Source organism: Myotis daubentonii, chromosome 17 (genome assembly GCF_963259705.1).
Source record: "Myotis daubentonii chromosome 17, mMyoDau2.1, whole genome shotgun sequence".
Taxonomy (NCBI): Eukaryota; Metazoa; Chordata; class Mammalia; order Chiroptera; family Vespertilionidae; genus Myotis; species Myotis daubentonii.
In genome coordinates, this window is record NC_081856.1 from 53,417,152 (window position 1) to 53,438,021 (window position 20,870).

The 20,870-nt window shown below is 64.9% G+C and overlaps 1 protein-coding gene across 2 annotated transcripts in view; it reads left to right on the forward strand.

The window, feature by feature from the left end:
* Positions 1-20,870, forward strand: part of DENND3 (DENN domain containing 3) — a 210,458-nt gene that overhangs the window by 81,565 nt on the left and 108,023 nt on the right. The window contains exon 24 of one of the 2 annotated variants that reach the window (XR_009449618.1): positions 341-355. The exons of the other annotated variant lie outside the window; for it this stretch is intronic. The gene's annotated coding sequence lies outside the window, so the exon portion shown is untranslated. Of the gene's footprint in view, positions 1-340; positions 356-20,870 lie in introns of those variants that run through there. 2 annotated transcript variants of the gene reach the window in all.

Consider the following 20,870-nt stretch of genomic DNA (forward strand, 5'->3'; position numbering starts at 1 on the left):
GGCCTGGTCCCAGGGAGGGTGCTGACTCGGCTGGTGGAGCCCTGATAGCAGGGACGTGGGCGTGGGCACCTGGCTGAACGCCGCCCCTCACTGCCCTTTATACCTGGGCTGCAAGAACGATGGTGCCAGGGTTTCCTCCTGCCTGAACCCTCAGGGACTGTCGCGGCAGGAGCCCCCGAGTGCCAGGCTCCCTGGTGCCAGCCCCACGCGGTCCTGGCTGTGCACAGCCTCCACCTCTCGACACCTCAGTGATCTCCGCTCTAAGATGAGTGGCAGCCCGGCCGCGGGGCTCAGTGGCTGAGTGTCAACCTATGAACCGAGGTTATGGTTTGATTCCCAGTCAGGGCACAGGCCCGGGTTGTGGGCTCGATCCCTGGGGGGCATGGGGTGGGGGGCGTACCAGAGGCAACTGGTCAATGACGATCTCTCATCATCCATCGATGTTTCTATCTCTCTCTCCCGCTCCCAAATCAATAAAAATATATTAAAAAATAAAATAAAATGAGTGCCCGGGGTCAGAGCCCTTGCTGCCTGGGTGGACTAAGAGCCCACAGGTGGCCAGGGATGGTTGCCATGAGGAGCTGAGTGCCAGCTCGGGGTCCCGCTGACCAGGGTCACCTCACGTCCCCAGCAGCCATGTGCTCGGTGAGTTAGGGTCCCTGCGGGCTGGGAGAAATGGAGGCTCAGGAGGGAAGGGGCAGGCCCACGTCCTGCAGTGGGTAATGGAGAGCTGGGACTGGAACCCAGGCCGCCTGGCTCTGAGTCCTGTGCCCTCTGCCCAAGGTCACGGGGCTTGCGGGAAGCTCCCAGACTGTCCGAGGGGAAAGCAGCCGTGTCCCCTCGGCATCTCCAGGACAGTGATGGGGGGGAGGATCAGGCCCCGTCAGCTCAGCCGTGAACCCCATGACCAGGGAGAGGAGTGGAGAGCCAGCCGCCCACAGCAGGTGACAGGGTGGGGCATTGAGCAGAGCCTCTCAGAATGAAGGGTGAAGGCAGGTGATGGGCGGGGACACCCCAGCCAGGGCTCCTGGCGCAGGCCACACCTGCTGACGTCAACAAAGGCAGGGTGGGCCTGTGGGGTACTCTGGGCAGGACATGGTCCCCAGCCAGTCACCACCCCCAGACTTCCAACCCCACCCCTGCACCCTCTCAGCCCTCTGGGTTGATGCCCTCTCCTGCCTTTGCTCACAGTTCCTCCTGCCAGCAGTCCCCTTCCTCCTCTTCCTCCTCCCCCTCCCCCTACCCCCCATCCTCCTCCTCCTCTTCCTCCTCCCCTCCCCCCTCCCCCTCCTCTGGTCTGCCAACCCCTGTGCACTTTCTCCACAAAGCCTTCCCAGACCGCCCCAGTGCACGGCAGGCTCTGCTCCCCCAGCACCTGGCAGTGATAAAGCTGGGCTGTGATTGTGCCCTGAGGCACCACTTGCAGAGCAATCTACACGTCACATGGCACCTCTCCGGTCCAGGCTCATGGGGCCTCATGGGATCCGAGGGGCCAGGTGCTTCTTGTCCCCATTTTGCATCCACTCATGCATCCCTTCGTGCGTCCCTGCAGCAACTGCTGACAGAGCACCCACGCTGTGCCGGGCGCTGTCACAGATGCTGGGGACCAGCCATGAAGACAGGCCGATGCCATCCCCTCCTAGTCGGGAGACAAGTAACCAGTAAGTTAGGGAGGTCGCCCCCTTCGCCTTCGCCAGGTCACGGAGGGAACAGCCCCCACTTAGAAACGAGCCGAAGCGGGGCGTCCTGGCTCCGCCGCCCTCCGAGTGTTCAGTCATGACCACGAAGTAGCACAGCTGCTCTCCGAGGTGTGTGTGTTGGGGGCGGGGGGGGGGGGGGCTCCCCGAGCCTGCATGACACACACTGACCAAGTCCTTGCTCTCAAGGGGCTTCCATTCTAGGGGCACAGAGCAGTGAAGCAATGATAGGAGCCCCGGTGATAGACACCCCGGCAAGAGGAAAACCGAGGCCGGAGGCCGGGAGAGGGCTGCTGCCCACGCAGGTGCGGGGAGGCCTCCGGTGGGCGTGGAGTCAGGGGGGCCTGGGCCAAGGAGGGACAGGGCGAACTTCCTGTTTTGCAGGGTCTTTGGGGTGGGGGCCTGGAGAGTCGCTGAAGGCAGAGCGGGGGCCTGGCACTTCCAGGACCGCTGGGCGGGGGCAGGGGCGGAGGTGACTCCGCGTCAACACTGAGGCCGAGGGACTGTCTGCCGATGGGCCCAGGGACGCCAAGGGGCGTCGTTACTCGCGGACACGGCTTGTCTGAGCCTCTTTCAGCCTCGGTTTTCTCACCTGTGAAATGGGTGCTGGGACCTCACTGCCCAGGCTCTGGGAAGTGTGGGGTGGAGCCAGGCCTCGCTGAGGCGGTCGATGCTGGGCACTGGTCCAGGGCGGTGATAAGCGCTTTACAGAGCGGTTTCTTGTTTTTGTTTTTTAAAAAAATATATCATTGATTTCAGAGAGGGAGGAAGAGGAAGAGAGAGATAGAAACATCAACAATGAGACTCATCCATCGGCTGCCTCCTGCGTGCCCCCTACCGGAGATCGAGCCGGCAACCTGGCCAGGTGCCCTGCCCGGGAACTGAACTGTGACCTTCTGTTCATAGGTCGACGCTCCACCACGGAGCCAGGCTGGGGAAGTGGTTTCTTGTTTTTAAAAAAAAAGGTGGGAGAGTGGGTCACAGGGGTGAGGTGGGAGAGCGGGCCACAGGGGTGAGGCGGGATGGAGGGCCACAGGGGTGAGGCGGGATGGAGGGCCACAGGGGTGAGGCGGGATGGAGGGCCACAGGGGTGAGGTGGGAGAGCAGGCCACAGGGGTGAGGTGGGCGGGCGGGCCACAGGGGTGAGGCGGGATGGAGGGCCACAGGGGTGAGGTGGGATGGAGGGCCACAGGGGTGAGGCGGGATGGAGGGCCACAGGGGTGAGGCGGGATGGAGGGCCACAGGGGTGAGGTGGGTGGCGGGCCACAGGGGTGAGGCGGGATGGAGGGCCACAGGGGTGAGGTGGGTGGCGGGCCACAGGGGTGAGGTGGGAGGGCGGGCCACAGGGGTGAGGTGGGTGGCGGGCCACAGGGGTGAGGTGGGAGGGCGGGCCACAGGGGTGAGGTGGGTGGCGGGCCACAGGGGTGAGGTGGGAGGGCGGGCCACAGGGGTGAGGTGGGTGGCGGGCCACAGGGGTGAGGTGGGTGGCGGGCCACAGGGGTGAGGTGGGATGGAGGGCCACAGGGGTGAGGCGGGATGGAGGGCCACAGGGGTGAGGTGGGTGGCGGGCCACAGGGGTGAGGTGGGTGGCGGGCCACAGGGGTGAGGCGGGATGGAGGGCCACAGGGGTGAGGCGGGATGGAGGGCCACAGGGGTGAGGTGGGTGGCGGGCCACAGGGGTGAGGTGGGTGGCGGGCCACAGGGGTGAGGTGGGAGGGCGGGCCACAGGGGTGAGGTGGGAGGACGGGCCAATGAACACGGGAGTGAAGGCCAACGGGCCGGGGCGTCGCCCGGAGCTGGCTGCCGGCAGCAGGGCCTCTGTTGTCTGACCCTGAGGCCGGCGGCTCAGAGAGGTTGCTGGGCGCGACCGGCGTCCGGAGCCAAGAAGGGCCGGTGCGGCGGGCTGACCCCGTCCCGGGCGCGGTGCCAGGAGCCTGTGCAGGGTGTTTAGGAGGAGCGAGCTCCCCGTTCCCAGGGTCCTCCTGAGCGCACGCGGGGGCGGGGAGGGGCCGGGCGCTGGGCAGGGTGGAGGCAGCGGGCAGCAGAGGAAAGGGGAGGCTCGGCCCCTCCTGAGTCTGCGCAGAGTCCCGGGAAGCCACCCAGACCCTCCTCTGATTGGGGCTCAGCGCTGGGCCAGGGTCGCCCTGAGGGGAGACCCCTTGCTGCCAGGGAAGGGGCGGAGATGGTGCCCCGGAGTCCAGACTCGCGCAGGCGGGGAGCGCACAGGGTCAGGGTTCAGCCCGTAAAACCAGGGCCAGCGATAAGCTGCGCAGGATCAGGGCTTAATGTATAATCGGGGTCAGGGTTCAATGTCTGAGCAAGGTCAGGGCTCAGACAGTGGCAGGTGCCAAGCCCCGCCCATGAGCAAGGCCGGAGTTCACTGGGGTCGGCGTCTAGGGTGTCACTGGGACCCAGAGTTTGGTGTGGCTCAGGACGGGGTCTGGTCTCTGAGTGGCATCGGGACCCCGACAGCGGAAATCGGTGTGGGGCTGGCGCTCACCCAGATGTGAGTGAGGCAGTCACAAGCCCAAAGTGGACTTCAGCCCCTTTCTCTCTCTCTCTCTCTTTCTCTCTCTCTCTCTCTCTCTCTCTCTCTCTCTCTCTCTCTCTCATTTAAGGGTCATCTGCTCGGTGCCGGGCATGGTTCGAGGTATTTCGGAATCCAGGGTCCCAGCCCTAAAGCAGCTCCCACACCGCCCCCTGCCCCTCGCCCCCGGGTGGCTCAGTCAAGCCTCCACCGTATAAGACGCTCCCAGACCCGGAAAGGACCGGGACCATTTCCACCCAGGGCCCAGGCTTCCTGGAGGGCTTTCAGGCGGCCGCTGCGCAGAAAGCCCTGCTTCGGTGGCCTCCCTGCCCCAGAGGCCACCCTCCTGGGGTGGATCTGAACAGAGAGACAATGGGAAGGAATGGGAGTCGGTGACACAGACAAGCATGGCTGTGCGAAGGGGCGGCCGGGTGGAGGCCAGGGACCGCCCCGGGAGGACCACTATCAGCTGGGGACACTCGGGGGGGGGGGGGCACGTGGAGCTGGGACACGCAGGGGAGCCTGGGACACAGCTAGGACATCTGGGTGCCATCTATGCGTGTTGTCCAATTGCCCAAGTCCTTGTAGCCTTGTGGGCACCCCTTCCCACCTCAAGCATTTGTGTCTGGGTCCAGGGGACCTCCCGCGCGCTGCTTTCCCGACTGTGCGGAGTGTGCAGACCCGAGCCGGGGCCTGGCCTTCCCCAGACCGTGGCCTGGGCCTGGCCCACTGCACACCCACCTTTGTGGGGAGCGGCTACAGCGTTCGGACAGGTTCAAGCCTGGGACTGAGGAGAGGGCACGGTCCTCTCGTGGCAAAGCCACGTGCAAGTCCCAGCACAATGACAGCCAGAGGCTATGGCTGTGAGCTTGACCTTATGGTCCAAACCTGTGGGCCCACGAGGCTGAGTGGTGTGGGCTGCGGGAGGTGCAGCAAGTAAACAAAGCGTGACCAGGTGCATGTAATTGAGTGGATTCGAAACCTGTGAGAACGCTGTAAACCAGTGGTTCTCAACCTGGGCTGCACATTAGAGTCACCTGGGAATCTTCTTAAAATCCTGATTTCTGGGCCTCGTCCTCCGGAAATTCTGTTTTTTTGTGATGGGGTGGGGCCACAACATTAGTAACAAAGAAACAGAATTTCCGGAGGATGAGCCCCAGAAATCAGGATTTTAAAAGGATTCCCGGGTGATTCTAATGGGCAGCCACGGCTGAGAACCACTGCTGTAAACATCTTGACCACGCCCTTACTTCGCCTCGTGGAATCTGCTATAAAATAAAGACTCGGCTTGCAGGCCGTGGCGCTGTCGCTAGCTCTCCATCAGAGAGGACAGCGTCCCACCCAGACCCAGCTTTCTTCTCTTGTCTGTCTTTTCTCCATCCTCCACCGCCCCCGCTCAGGCTCACCGAACCTGGCTGTGCTGGCGCGGCACATATGGCGTCCAGTGTGGGGCCACAGGTTCGGACCAGAAGGTCAAGCTCACAGCTGTAGCCTTTGGCTATCATTGTGCTGGGACTTGCACGTGGCTTTTGCCACGAGAAGACCGTGCCCTCTCATCAGCCCCAGGCTTGAACCTGTCCGAACGCTGTAGCCGCTCTCCGCAACCTTCACAGAGCCGAACAGTTATCTTTTCCAAACACAGTGGAAGCAGGTCCGCTGTCCTGCACCAGGCCCGGGACCAGGCCACCGGCTCCTGCAGGCGTGGCCGCAGCTGGTTCACCTGCCCCTGCCCCACCTGAGGGCAGCTGCTGGCTGAGGCCAGGCTCTGGGGTGACAGCAGGGCTGTCAGAGGGGCAGGGCTGCCTCCAGACAGGCTGAGTGGAGGGGAAACTGAGGCCCCGCAGCAGGGGGGCCTGGGAGCGCAGGCAGGGCTGGGGGTACTTTGGGCTGGGGCTCCAGAGCTCCAGTGATGAGCCTGTTTCATTGGACCAGGTGCCACCATTCCTCCCTTTGCTCAGATGAGGAAACTGAGGCCCACAGCAGCTCAGCGATGCATCCAAAGTCACCAGCCCTCGGGCAGAACCAGGCTGGGCTCCAGACAGGCCCCCGGAGCTGGAGCTCCAAGCCCCTGAGCTGCTGGCACCGGCGGGAACGGTGGCTGGTTGCTGAGAGTAAATCAAGCTCCTGAACCACAAAAAAATCCAACAAGGGAAACCACCAGCAACCAGGAAGTGGGAGCTGTGCAGAGGGCCTGAGGGGGGGTGCCCCTGTGGGGTGCAGAGGCCACTGGGCACTCGGGGTGCTGGTGGGTCCCGCCCCAGCATCTCCCAGGCCCCCCAGCACCCTGCCTGCTGCCCCCACTCCTGCTTGAGGTCGCAGACGCCATGCCGTGCGGGCCTGGATTCACGTGGCGGCTGGCGGCTGGCAATGGCTGAGCGTTTACTCCCGCCGAGCCCTTCCCATCCCTCTCGCCATGGCCTCACCCTGCACCCGGCGACAAGGCGGAGAGCTGCGTGCTGGCCCGGCCCCAGCGCGGTGACAGCGGCTCTGAACCCTCTGTCCTCTCCCCCAGGCTGTCCTCGGGCAGGAGTAAGGTCACCCTCGTCCCACAGGGCGGTGCGGGGTGCGGGGTGGAACCAGGCCCACCCAGTTCCCGCCCGGCCTGCTGGGTTGGTTCGGCCCTGCCCGCACCCGCGCCTGGGGAGCCAGCTTGTGCCGCCTTCCCCACCGCTCTCTCTCTCCGAGCAGGGACTTTCATTTTTTATTTATTTTTATATATTTCTATTGATGTCAGAGAGGAAGGGAGTGGGGAGAGAGAGAGAGACATCAATGATGAGAGAGAATCATTGATTGGCTGCCTTCTCACGTCCCCTATTGGGGATCAAGCCCCAACCCGGGCATATGCCCTTGACCTGAATCGAACCCGGGACCCTTCAGTCCGCAGGCGGATGCTCTATCCACTGAGCCACATGGGCCAGGGCTGAGCAGGGACTTCTAGAGTCTGCTGTGGCCACGGGGTGTGGGCCTCAGAGTTCCTCCTTCGTCTCTGGAGGGCTCTGGGTTTGAGGAGCCGGGCACACCTGACCTGCACACTCACCTCCACGTGCCCACAGCCATGCCCCCTGGAAGCGCCCCCCACCCACACACACATGCTCGCCCCCTGCCTCGCCCCGCAGGCCCTCAGACCCCCTGGCAAGCCCGCCAGCCTCCCGGGTGGCCGCAGGTGCCAGGCCCGCCCAGGCCCGGAGGCAGGTGTGCCAGAAGCCACTCCGGACACAGACAGCCCCTCTGTGGCATGGACAGGTCACGTCGCTGGTTGGGCCTCAGTTTTCCCATCTGCAACTTTAGGCAACGAACACCCATGGCGGGAGCCCGGGCAGCGCGGTCTTTGGAGTGACGGCTCCGAGGGGAGGCCCAGCTCCCGGCCCACCGGGCTCAGCCCCTCGTTCCACCGGGGGTCAAAAGGCACGGGCTGGAGTCCGAACAGACGTGCCAGTCCCTTGGCCCCTGCTGGCTGGGAGTCAGACAGCCTGCTCCTTGCCTCGGTTTCCCCGAGGCCCACCTGGCCCTGGCAGGGATGGCCGGGGCATTTGAGTCTCTGATGCCATCGGAGGGAGACTTGTGGCCCATCAACTGGGGGCCACATGGCACGGGCTGGGGACCTGTGCCCACACGCACACACTGTGCCCGCAGACCTGCCGGTGAACTACCTCACACACGTGCATGCACGGACGTGCCACGCCACACCTGGCCTGCACACTCACCTCCACGTGCCCACGGAGCCACGCTTCCTGGAAGCGCCCGCATGCCTCCCACCGCACACAGACACACAGACACACACACACACAGCTCCTACTGCACACAGACACACACACACACACACACACAGCTCCTACTGCACACAGACACACACACACCTCCCACCGCACACAGACACACACACACACACACACACACCTCCCACCACACACAGACACACACACACACACACACACCTCCCACCGCACACAGACACGCGCGCCCCCTGCCTTGCCCCGCAGGCCCTCGGACCCCCTGGTGCGCGCCCAGGCACATGGAGAGCTGGCACAGGCCCCGGCTTTGCTGTCCGTCTCCTGCCTCGTTCCTCAGACCCCTGCTTCAGGAAACCAGGCACCGGCGGTCACTGGTCGAGACCCCCCCTTACCGCTGCCACCTGGGCCCCAGTGGGGTCCTCACAAGCCGAGGCCACGCCAGCCATTCTCCACCCATGGACCCTGCACAGCAACCGATGGCAGCCCATGTTCCGTCACCTGCACCAGGGCCCCGTGCCTCAGTTTCCTCCTCTCGGAAAGAGCGGCGTCGCAGGGGACGGCACCTCGCAGCCGGGCTCGATGCCATTTATGTGGCTCCCGGGAGGGCTCAGGGGGGCCTCCTGGGTGAGGGGCGTTGAGTCAGGCGGTCAGGGGTCTGGTCGCTACTCACAGACAAGGTGGGGGACCTGTTCCTGCCGAAGGTCTGCTCAAAGCCAGGCCGCGGGAGGGCTGGGCCAGAGGGGGCGGGGGCTGCGGGGGGCTCCCCACCTCACTACCAGGTGCCCAAGGAGGGGCTGCTGCCAGGGGTCGGCCACGCTCCCCACCCAGCCGCTCCTTCTACCAGAACGCCACCCGCCCTGCGCACGCGCGCCACCCGCCCCAGCTGAACCCAAACGCAGCGTTGCCCCCAGAGGCGTTCCCGCCGCCGCCCCCGAGACGTGGGAGGGAGACAGCCACGCGTGGACCAGCTCAAACCCACAGCCGAGAGCCTTCTGGGGCGCTGACTCCACAGCGGGAAAGGGCCTGGGCGAAGTCGAGCCCAGCCCGCCTTGCTCTGCCCCTCTGAGCCGCTCATCCCCAAGAGAGCTGGTCAGGCCCCTGCGGACTTTCTTTTTAAAAACATACATTTTATTCTTGGTTTTGGAGAGGAAGGGAGAGGGAGAGAGAGAGAAACATCCATGATGGGAGAGAATCATACATCGGCTGCCTCCTGCACGCCCCCCACTGGGGACCGAGCCCACAGCCCCGGCATGTGCCCTGACCGGGAATCGAACCCTGACCTCCTGGTTCATAGGTCGCCGCTCCACCCCCGAGCCACGCCGGCCGGGCCTGCAGGACTTTCTGAGCATCAGAGACATGACTGCGACTCCCTCCCGCAAAGTGCCTGGGGCGCTGGGTGGGTCTCCTGTCCTGGGTGCGGCCAGGCACCCACCCGGCCTCCTGCTTTACAGATGTGCACCGGGCTCAGCCAGGGGGCAGCGGCGTCCTGGCCCCGGGGCGGGGTGGCGGGAGGAAGGTGCCACGGCCGCTCCCCGGGCAGGGCAGGACCCACCCCATCTGTGGGAACGCACCGGCCCTGGAGAAGACCCAGGATCGCCAGCGCCCACAGCCACTTAGCGAGGAGGAGGAGGCTGTTGCAAGGATCCAGATGTTGAAATGTGACCTTGACCGCGCCCTGGTGAGCCTCATTCACCCCCAGGCCGGGCCCCTTCTCCAGCCTCCCCTCCAGGTGACCCGCAGCCCTCTGTGCGGGGGGGGGGGGGGGGGGGGGTCCTGGTCCTTTTCTCACCGTGGGGCCTCCCTCTGCCGTGAAACCGGGTGCTGAGTCTTCCCTTCTGGGATGTGACGGGCTGACCTGTGCCACCCAGGTTTCTTTTTCCTTTTCTTTAATCAAAAAAAATATATATATTGATTTCAAAGAGGAAGGGAGAGGGAGAGAGAAATACCAATGATGAGAGAGAATCATGGATCGGCTGCCTCCTGCACCCCCCTGACCTCCTGGTTCCTAGGTCGATGCTCAACCACTGAGCCACATGGGCCTGGCCAGTTTCCTATGTCTGAGTCCCTACCCGCAGGGCCCCAATGGGACTTCCTTGTTGAGGGGCCTTCACAGAGGGGATCCCGCCATAGCGGGTCCCTAGGGTGGGCCCGGACCCCATCTGCCTGGCGTCCTTAGGAGAGGGGGACACTTGGGCACAGGGACACAGGGAGAGAGGACGTGGGGAACAAGGTCAGGGCCTGGACCAGGAGCCGCGTGGGCCAACCCTGTGGCCGCCTGATCCCGGACTCCCGGCCCCGGATCCGTGAGGCCACCGATGCCCCCGTCCTGGCCGCCCCGTCTGTGGGTTGGTCACTGCAGCCCCAGCTAACGAACACAGGGAGGTGGTTAAGATCGCTCCCATGACTGTATTAAGTGCTGAGTACAATGTCTGGCCTCCAATCAGTGTGGGCGACTCATGAATATTTAAAAGCACATCACACCCTCCACAAACAAGAACAGCCGCTGAGACCCAGGATTGTGCAGCTGGGAAAGGCGGGGCTGCCCGGCACCTCTGAGCCTGGGTGGGGCTCACTGTGGACCTAATGGCCTACTCAGCCCCACCAAGCCTCAGTTTCCCCGTTGGCTCACAGCACCTCTCCAGGGGACTGTGAAGATCACCTCAGGCAGGGCTCAGCCAATATTTCCATCTTGGAGGGTCAGGCTCGCTGCTAAACCGCTCAGTTCCCCAGGCAGCCCTGGACACTCTGTGAGGGGACGGGTGTGGCTGTGTCAAAGAAACAACTTCCTTCTCGGACACTGAGCACGGAGGTGCACGGGGTTGTCGCGGGTGATGAACTGCAGGCTCTGCAGGCCTCCCAACCACTGTCAGCTCGGAGTCTGCACCCAGAAGCGCCCTGGGAGGGCCGTGTGGGCAGCGATCTCCGATAGAAACCCAAGGCCAGCCACATCGGAAGCTTTGCTGTCATGTTATCATTTTCTTTTAATTTTTTTTATTGATTTCACAGAGGAAGAGAGAGGGAGAGAGAGAGATAGGAACATTAATGATGAGAGAGAATCATGAATCAGCTGCCTCCTGCACGCCCCACCCTGGGGATCAAGCCTGCAGCCCGGGCATGTGCCCTGACTGGGAATCAAACCATGACCTCCTGGTTCATAGGTTAACATTCAAACGCTGAGCCACGCTGGCTGGGCACCATGTTAAAAGGGGGGGGAATCGATGCAATTTATTTTAATAATATATTTTATTTAACCAAGTATATCGGTAATATTATTTCCACGTCCTTAGTATGAAAAATAATTGGAGATATCTCACATTGTTTTTCTCACGCTCAGTCTTCACCACCGGTGGGCGCTGCACACAGCTCCTCTGGCCTGGGAGCAGCTGCGCCTCCAGTGCTCAGCGGCCACGTGCTGGCACAGGTGTGGGCGGCGGGCGGTGGAGGTCGCTGGAGGCAGGGAGGCTGGTGGGGGGCCCCGGACTCCCTGCTCAGATGCCGGCCCAGGGGGGCACTCGGGGGCCTGGCCCAGACGGCACAGAGAGCAGCCGGAGTCTGGGCTCTGTCCAGTGTCCAGTGCGCGGCCGCAGAGCAGCACTGCCTCAGTCAGTGTCAACCCAGACAGCTGGTGTCCCCGGCCCAGGGGTCAGCCTCCCGGCCCCTGGCCACCCCCACTCCAGACTAATGCGCGGCTTCCTGTCCCAGCTGGAGGGTGACCCGAGGCCTGACCTCTGTGGTCCTGGCGGCTTGAGGCCGGAAGGGAGGCCTCCTCCTGGGTGGGCTCCACAGCAGGCGGCTGGCGGGGGCTTCCCCGGGGGCGCCCTCGGGAAGCACTTCACACCCCGGTGGGCACGGGGCCAGGGCGGCCCCCAGCAGGGCAGGACGCGAGGGCCTTGGGGGAAGAACGGGCCAGCACCCAGCGTGAGGGCCTCCCCGTGGCACCTGGGGGTGCAGGGGTTGTCCCCACAGATCCCCAGAGCTCTGAGGGAGCAGGCTAGCCGGCCGAGTCCTCCTGGCCCCCGCCCTGCCCCAGGGCTCCGCCCGTAAAGAACTGGTTGGGGAGTGCATGGAGCTTGTGGCCTGGGTGAGGCCTGGGTGCCACTCCGTGACCCCTGTCATCCGCCAAGGCGAGGCTCCCATGTGCTCCTGTGCACGGAATGCCCTTTCTGGGTGTGGCCTCTTCTCACCTGACAGCTCTGCTCCCGGGATAGAAAGTTACCTCCCTCTCCTCGCTCATCTTCCTTCAGAGTAAGTCCTTGGGGTCCTCCAGTTCTCCTGGCGCCCAGCCTTGGGGTGTGCTCTCTCTTCTTCCTACCCCTGAATATTTCTGCGGACCTACTATGTGTCAGGTGCTATGCGAGGCACCGGGACTTAGCTGGGAGCAAAAGGGAACTGGGAAACGCCCTGCGGGGCGGGGGGGGGGGGCACCTCTCCGCCCGTGGAGGCTAGCCTGGGCCCCGGAGAGGTGAGAAGTGGAGATAGAGCCCCCGGATCTGGGAACAATGGCGAGGCCTGTAATTAATATTCAGCAGCAGCGATTACGATGACATCCATCACATCCTCTCATCCTCTGCATCTCCCAGACCCTCCCTCTCCCCGGCCACCGGCCCATGGCGCACGGCCCAGGCGGGGCTTGTAAATGATGCGGTGACCGAGCCACACCTGGATGCGGAGCAGCACCACCCCACCCCCACCCCCTGCCGCTCTGGCCCGAGTCCCACCTTCCCTGCGCCTGGGTCAGAAGCTTTTTAAAATCTTTAAGTTAAATGTATTGAGGGAGCACTGGTCACGACATTATATGAGCTCCAGGTACCACTTCACCCCCATGGCATCTATGTACCCGCTGAGTGCTCCGGGCCTTGTCGAAGACCCACACACAGTGCTATTGCCGATCCTAAGTACTGACTAAATGAGAGCGTGCCCAAGTAGATTGTCATGGAATATGAATTTTTAAATATGTTTTTATTGATGTCAGAGAGGAAGGGAGAGGGAGAGAGAATCATGGATCGGCTGCCTCCTGCACGCCCCACACTGGGGATGGAGCCGGCAACCGGGGCCTGTGCCCTGACCAGGAATCGCGATGCTCGATCACTGACCTACACTAGCTGGACTAGAATATGAATTTTTTTTTTTTAAATCTGGTTAACAGGCTACCCAATATCCTGAAAGACCCCGGCGCCTGGGTCCTGGTGGGTGGCTTGGGCAGTGTGACCTCTGTCCTGCCTCCACCTCCGGGTGGGCTCTGGGGTTAGCCAGGCTGGGTTCTAGGCCCTGCATCATGTGTTGGGAGCTAAGCAGCTGAGGGAGGGGTCAGCCCCAGGTCGGTGGTGGAGTCTGTCTCTTACCTGCCCCTCTGCGCCCCGTGTGGAGGTCTGATTCCACCCATTTTATGGAGGGAGAGACTGAGGCCCAGTGTGATCTCCATCCAGGCCCAAAGCAGTGCAGCCCGCAGCACCCCCAGACTCCCCCTGAGACCCTCCCCGGCGGCCAGCCCAGCAAACCTCGCCCTTGGCACAGCTGGGTCCCTCTGTGCCCGGGACCACGCTGACCCTCTGTCACCACAGCTCACCTCTGGGCCAGGGAGGGCTGCAGACCCAGCCCGTCCATCTGCAAGGCCCCTCGGCAGGGGACAACCGGGGTGGTGCACAGGCTGGGGAGCCGTTCAAATCCCTGTGTGGTGTCCGTCTCGGGACCATGGGTCCCTGAGGCCCCCTTGGCTGGGGGCTGGGGCTGGCTCTCGAGCTGTCCACGGTGAGGAGCCAAGCGCAGCTGGTCCCGGAGGTGCCCCAGGCTCAGGGGTCGGTTTGAAGCCTCCCTCCCGAGGAGGTGGGGGAGGTATGGAGTGGGGGGGGGGCGGGGAAGGGGCCGGAGGGCAGGCCTAGGCACCAGTCCCTGCCGGGAGCCCCTCTGGGTGAGTGGCCAGTTCACCTCTGACCTGGGAGGGAACTTGGACCACAGGCTCCTCCCCCTGCAGCCTCAGTTTCCTGTCCGCCGAGATGGGGTCCCTGCCTCCTCGTGGGGCGTGAACAAGCTTGCAGAGGGCCCAGGGCGCCGAGCCCCGCGCCCCGCGGACAGCGGCGGCTGCCCAGGGCAGTGTCCCCACGGCGCAGGGCTGCTCCGGGCCGGGGTGGCCGTTGGCAGGGCCTTGGCGTGTTCTCGTCTGTGAGTCAGCGCGATGGGAACATGAATTTCTCGGAGTGGCTGGCGGGCCCAGGGCTGGGAAGGCGAGGAGTGTTGGCCGAGGTTGGGCTGAGGGCGCCGCGTGGGGGTGGGAGGGCGCCCAGGAGGCCTGTGCTCCGCCACCGGGTAGCTGTCCCTACCGTCTGCCGGGCTCCAGGCCTGTGCCCAGCCCGGGGGATGTGGGTCCGGCCGGGGTGGCAGGGAGCGGGTGTGCCTGGCACGGTGGGGCCTGGCGGGTGGGCAGGATTGGCAGGGCCTGCCTGGGCCCTGGGTGAGCTGGGGGTGGGGGTTGGGGCAGAGGCACAGTGTGGCCCCGGGTGCGAGAAGCTGGGGGAGGGGCGGCGAGGGGTCTCCCCTGGGGCCCCCGAGGGAGCCAGCAGGCTGCCCCGTCCCCTGAGGACTCCGGTCCGTGGGGAAGGTCAGAGTCAGTGTGTGAAGCCGCTGAGTGCGGGTGATTGTGTAACCGCAGCCGTCTCGGAGCAGGTGGGTGGGGCCTATCCCAGGACCCCAGGGGTGGCCCACAGCAAGGGGCGGGCTCAGGCTGCCTCGGCCCTCGCCCCAGTCCCACGTGTGGCCTTGGGTTCCCTCCTGGAATGGCAGGTGTGGGGGGTGACGTGGAAGTTGATGGGCCTGCTGGCCAGTCTCTAGGACACCTTCTCCCTGGAAACTTCCAGAGCCGGCCGGCCGGCCTTCGGGGAGCTGGGCTTGGCGGGAGGTGGTGCCGGGCGCCCCCGAGTATACACATCGCGCGTTGGGGGGGTCTCTTCGCCAGCCCTGTGCCGTGTCCTGCTCCCTGCTCCTCCGACGAGGGCTTTCAAAGGCTTCTTCCTGGAGGTGAAATTCACGCGATAAAGGCGACCACGCTAAGCGGAAGGCCAGTGGCTGAGGCGGAGGGAGGTGCTGCCAGCCCCTGGCCGAGCTCCGGGTCTCCCCGCTCCGCAGGCCGGCCCTGGACCGGACTCAGCCCCCCCCCCCCCGCCCGGGTGCCTGTGGACTGGCCTGTCCTGGCGTTTCAGGGACACGCGCCATCCTCGCCGCCCTCCTGCTGGCTCCCTTCACCGATGTCTTGGGGGGTCCATTCATGTGCGTGCGTGCGTGCACATGCGTGTGTGCGTGTGCGTGCATGTGCATGCCTGTGTGTGTGTGTGTGTGTGTGTGTGTGTGTGTGTGTGTGTCGGTGCCTCCTCCTTTTCACGGCTGAGGAGTATTCCAGCGGCTGCTGAACGGTCCACCTGCCCATGGGGTTCGTGCTGTCGCCCTTTGGCTGCTGTGATTCCCAAGCAGATAGGGGAGGGGCCCGCCCCGAGCCCACGGCCATTTGGGTAGGGGCGGGGCTTGCACTCCTCCTGGTGGGAACCCCTGTGCTCTCCCACCCCTCACTGCCGAGCCTGCCCGCCCCTTGGGCCTGGGCCTTGACCTCCAGCTGCCTGAGCACAGGTGAGACCTGCAGGTGAGACCCGCCCGAGGCTGCAGGTCCACGTGTCCGCCCTGCGTGCGGGGCGCAGGCCCTGGGGTCTGAAGAGTCTCAGACACTGAGCTTCCAATGTTCCCGTGTGTGTCCCCCCCCACCCCACCCCCAGGCAGGCATGGCTAGTCAGGACGTAGCCAGCCCGCCTCTGGCAAGCTGCCCACCTCAGCCAACCGCCCTGCCAGCCTGGTCCCCCTCCTCCCCCTCCACACCCACAGGCCCTTCCTGCCCCTCCCACCCCATCAGCCCTGGATCTTTCCTGCCAACCCCACCTGAACCCCCACAGGAGGCAAGGCCTGTGGGCGCTGGGACAGTGCGGGGCTCCCGAGAGGGCCTGGAGGTTCTCAGGTGGGGGAGGTGGGGGGACGCTGGTGACAGTGCCGGGCTCTGCTCCATCCAGGGCCCGTGCTGCTCTGGTCGGAAGACAGAGTCTGACGGGAGCCGGGTCCTCTGGGAAAGGACACGCCGGGCCTGGAAATAGCCACGTGTGGACAGAAATAACCGGCCTCCGAGGGCAGCAGGGAAAACTAAATGGGCCACATTAGCATTCGCGGGCGCTTCCCACGGCCACCGTCTCCGTGCGAAGGTGAGGTGTTCATCCTTTTAGACACGAGGGATCGGAGGCCCGGGCGGGGACAGGCCCTAACCCTCCCTCCGTCCCCACCAGCACAGCCTGTCCCTTCCGCCCGACAGGAGGGGCCGGGACACTGAGTGATGCACGTCCTGGCCAGTGTCTCCCTGGCGTCCGCCCGTCTGTGTCTCCTGCTTCCTCGCCACCTGGGTTTGGGGCAAGTGCCGGTGCTGCTGGTCGGGGCATCCCAGCCCTCAGGCGTGTTTCTCCTGCTCGCTGCCAGGCTGTGTGACTCCAGGCAGGTGTCTGACCCTCTCTGGGCTCACACGGTGGTGAATGAGGTGATGTCAGGTCTCGTTCCGCAGGAGGGACGCTCACCATTTGACCGCCCCTCACAGTGGCCCCTCCCCGCCCCCTCTGGCAGGTTCCCGTAGCCGGGGCCTGGCTTTCCCTGACTCGGTGTCACTCTTCCCTGGGTGGACCAGGAAACCGCGGCTCCTCACTCCCCCAGGCACCTTCCCGGGACTGCTGACCCCAGGGCCACCCCTCCCAGGGTCGGGTGGTGGAGGCCACCAGGAGGGTCACTCCCAACCCGGAGCTGGCCGCCTCCTCCAGGCCAGCAGTGCCACCTGGTGGCCGCAGGCCTCCAGACACCTGGGTCCAACTGGCGTGTCCAGCCGATCCGTGGGAGGGGCTGGCCGCGTCACGGCAGCTCTGAGAACCCAGGGGTCCTGTGCCCTCACTCTGCCCCTGCCAGGTGCGTGCAGGTTCCAGGGGCAGCTCGAGAGAGGGCTTCACCCAGAGGGTATTCCAAAAGGGGGCTCTCAGTCCCCTCGTGTGTGTGCACGTGCACGTGCGCGCGCGCGCATGTATGTGTGTGCGCGCGTGTGCATGCATGTGTGAGTATATATGTGTGTGTGCGTGTATGTGTGCATGTGTGTGTGCACGTGTGCGTGCGCTGGGGGCAGAGGGCCTGCGGGAGGGGCTCCTGCGCAGGGAAGGGGAGCGAGGCTGCTGGAGGAATGAGGGGAGATGAGTGAGTGTGTGGGTCCTTCCGGGGCAGCCCTGTTCCCTCGTTAGCTCAGGGCAGTCACTGCTGACGAAGCGCTGAGCTCCATGCGTGTACCCACACACAGGTGAACACACGCACACAAACACGCACTCACACACAGCATATGCACATACACAACGATGCACATACATACGCACATACGACATACACACGTGTTTCATGCTCACAACCCCACCTCGGGGTAGAAGGGGCCAATTACCTCCCTGACGGAAGGGGAAACTGAGGCTCCGGGTGGCACGTGACTCCCTCCAGGGCGTGCCTGGGCGGGCGAGCCGCGGCCCTGCTGTTCCCGTGGTGCCCACCGGGCGGGGCTGTGGCGCCCTCTCTGAGCCTCTGGAGTCCGGGCCCAGGCGCTGCCCCAGCTGTTGCCCTGGGCTCTGCCCTGGAGACGACAGGATAGAATGGGGTCCAGACCCCTGGGCCTCACCCCCCAGCAGGCCCGTGGGAGGCCCAGGACCCCCAGGAATGGGTCCCGAGGCCACCAGTGCTGCCTGGACTCCTGGGGCTCCCAGGGGTCAGGCTGCTGCATCCCGGCCCTGGGTGTGAAGGCCTGTGGGTCCCGGGACCCTGGGAGACGCGGGAGATGAGGGGGAACAGCTGTGTCCTTGGCCGCCCCTACCCCTCTGAACCTCCCTCGGGAGCCCCCACTCCGTCAGGTGGCGCCCCAGGAAGACTCCCTGGCTTGGGTGTGACTGGGGACCCCACACTGTGTGAGGCCACCTCTCTGCCCAGGACCCCCCTCCCCCAACTGAGCCTGGGAGCGGCCGGGCAGGGGCGGCACGGTGGCTGGTGTAGGAGCAGAGCCCTTCGTCCGGGCTGGGGCGGTGGCTGCCAGAGGGAAGGGGTGAGGGGAGAGGGTCCTAACATGCGGTGGCGGGAGGAGATGAGGCTCTGGGCGGTGGGCACACGGTGCAACACACAGATCTTGTCACACAGAAACCCACCCTGAAGCCCGTGTGATCCCCGTGGACCCACAACACCCCAACCAGTTTAATAAAAAACAAGAAAAGACGCAAGTCCTTGCTGGGCCCGGCGGGCGGGGGCGTGCAGCCCCACTGGGTGGGCAGAGGGAGCAGGCCAGGCCCCCCCCCCAGGCTGGGGAGTCATGTGTCCTAAGCCCTGAGTACAGATGGGGAAGTGTGGCTGAGAGGGGCTCCCAGCGGCCCCTGCCCCCCAGGCCCCTGCCCGGAGCAGGACCCCTGCCCTCTGGGCCCGGGGCTCTCACTTGCAGATGGCGGAGCTGGGAGGCCCCAGGTCACTGCTCAGCTGCCGCCTGGTGGGTGGGGGGGCCGCTAAGACCAAGCCACCCACTAGAATGGATTCCCCCAACGTGTGGGAGCCCCGAGGGCAGGGCCGGGGAGGGGCTGCCCGCGAGGGCTGACGGCTAGGCTAGTTGGGGCAGGGGAGGCTGCGAGGGGCAGGGAGGGGCCATGTGGAAGTGGGGGGACACAGAGAAAGAACAGGGGCCTAGGCCTGGCTGCAGGGGCCTGTCCCCCCCTTTCCTCAGTCCCCGCTCCCTGCACTGGGGCCCCCTCCCTCTGCGACACTCAGCCACTGGTCCCTGCCCCCCGGCCCACAGCCTTTAAGCAGGTGTGGGGTGGCGTGGCCTTGGCCGGGGTCAGGCCGGTCTGCGTGGGAATTCTAGCTCCTCTGCGGGGACATTAGGTGGCCTTGGAGCCCCCCGTTCCCTCTGTGACTTGGGAACACAGACCCCTCGGGGCGTGAGGACACCCCCAGAGGGTGCAAGGATGTGGCGTGACTGGGCCAGGGGTGTCTTCGCAGCTCGCACGCCCCCTGGGCGCCCCTGGCCGGTGCCTCCTGGAGGAGGGGTGTGGGAGGCGGGTGAGGGGGGCGTGCTGCGAGTGCGGGGTCTGAGCCAGGAGCAGGGGGACATCCATCTTCGAGGGCGCCGACTCCTGCCTCAGGCATCGGGCCTCCAGGAAGCCGGGCGGGCGCCACCGTGACATTTCCTGCTATTAATGGAGCCTAATCCAAACAGGCCCTAATATTTACCCCGCTGCCTCCGCCTCCGGCACAGAGGGTGCCAGACAGCCAGAGTGATGGGCCTGTCCTAGCTCCCCGCTCCCCCCCACCCCCCACCCCGTGCTTCCCTGGCCCAGGACACAGACCCGCTGTGTGTGAGGCGGGAACGGGGAGCCGCACACCCAGAGCCTCAGTTTCCCCATTTGTGAAATGGGGGTGACAGTCCTGACCTCCAGGCTTATGGGGGTTTCAGGGGAAGGGAGGACGCGCGCGCGGTGCCGCTGTGCGAACCCACAGTCCCTCCCTCTCCCGGGCGTCCCGTCTGCTAACTGACCTGCCCTCCTCCCGCTCCCTCCAGGACATACCTTTGGTGATAAGACACTTGGGCATTCTGGCTGCTCTGCCATGTCCACCTCTCCTCCCTGGGCACTCGTCATTCTGCCCACCTGTGTCCCTACACCAGTGACTGTGCCCGCACCCTGCCCACACGTCTGCCCCCTGCAGCCCCGCCACCCCCTGCCCTTCACAGAGGCCGGGACGGCAGAACCAAGAGCCGGCGGCCCAGTCTCTCCCGGAGCCGCCTGGGCAGGGACAGTGGGTGCAGGGCTGGTGCGAGGCCGCCCGCTCGGCCCTCGGCGACCCCTGCCCACCAGCGGAGGGAGTCCGGGCACGAAGGGAATAAACAGGTTTAATTTGGGGCGAAGACGTCTCCTCAAGGACACTGTTTACATCAGATATAAATACACATGCCATCTCGCGTCACTCGGCTTTTGGAAAATCCGGAAGGGAGGCCGCGAGGAGGGCCGGCGATGCAGAGACCTTCCTCCCCCCCCCCCCACCTCCCCGGGCTGGCCTCTGGGGCGCAGGAGGGAGTAAGCCTCGGTGGATGTGGGGGCCCGGCCCCCAGCCCCTTCCCCTCTAGCTGCCAGGCCCGGAAGAGGAGCGGAGATGGGGAGGCTGTGGCCCATCTGCCGAGGGCTGTCCAGGGGCCAGTGGGCTGCTTCTCAACGGCATGAGGTGGGCCCATTCCCGCCCTGGCCCGGAGGCAGGGCCGCCTCTCAAAGTCGGATGGTGGCGGCTCCCCAAGGCTCTTGCAGTCCCTGAGGAACCAGGTTGGATGGAGGGATTGCAGACCTGGGGACCAGAGGCACATGGAGGCAATCCTGGAGGCCAGGTCAGAGGAGGCGATCAGAAGCTCAAGCCAGAGCCCAGCCGGCGTGGCTCAGGGGTTGAATGTCAACCTATGACCCAGGAGGTCACGGTTCGATTCCCGGTCAGGACACAGGCCCGGGTGGCGGGCTCCATCCCCAGTGTGGGGTGTGTAGGAGGCAGTCGATCAGGGATTGATGCTCTCTCATCATGGATGTTTCTCTCTCCCTCTCCCTCTCCCTTCCTCTCTGAAATCAATGAAAACAAATTTAAAAAAGAAGCTCAAGCCAGAGAAATGCTCCCTCCCCAGAGAGAGCGGGAGCCAGGGTGAGCCGGGGCGGGCACCCGGGCAGCGCCCCTCTGCCCGGGACGTGCAGGAGGCCGTGCGGGGAAGGCCACGGGAGGCCTGATGTGTCTTTGCTCTCGGTTTTCTCATCCATAGGATGGGCCGGAGCCCCGCTGTCCTCCCGGGACAGCGGGCAGGCCTCTGGGGCC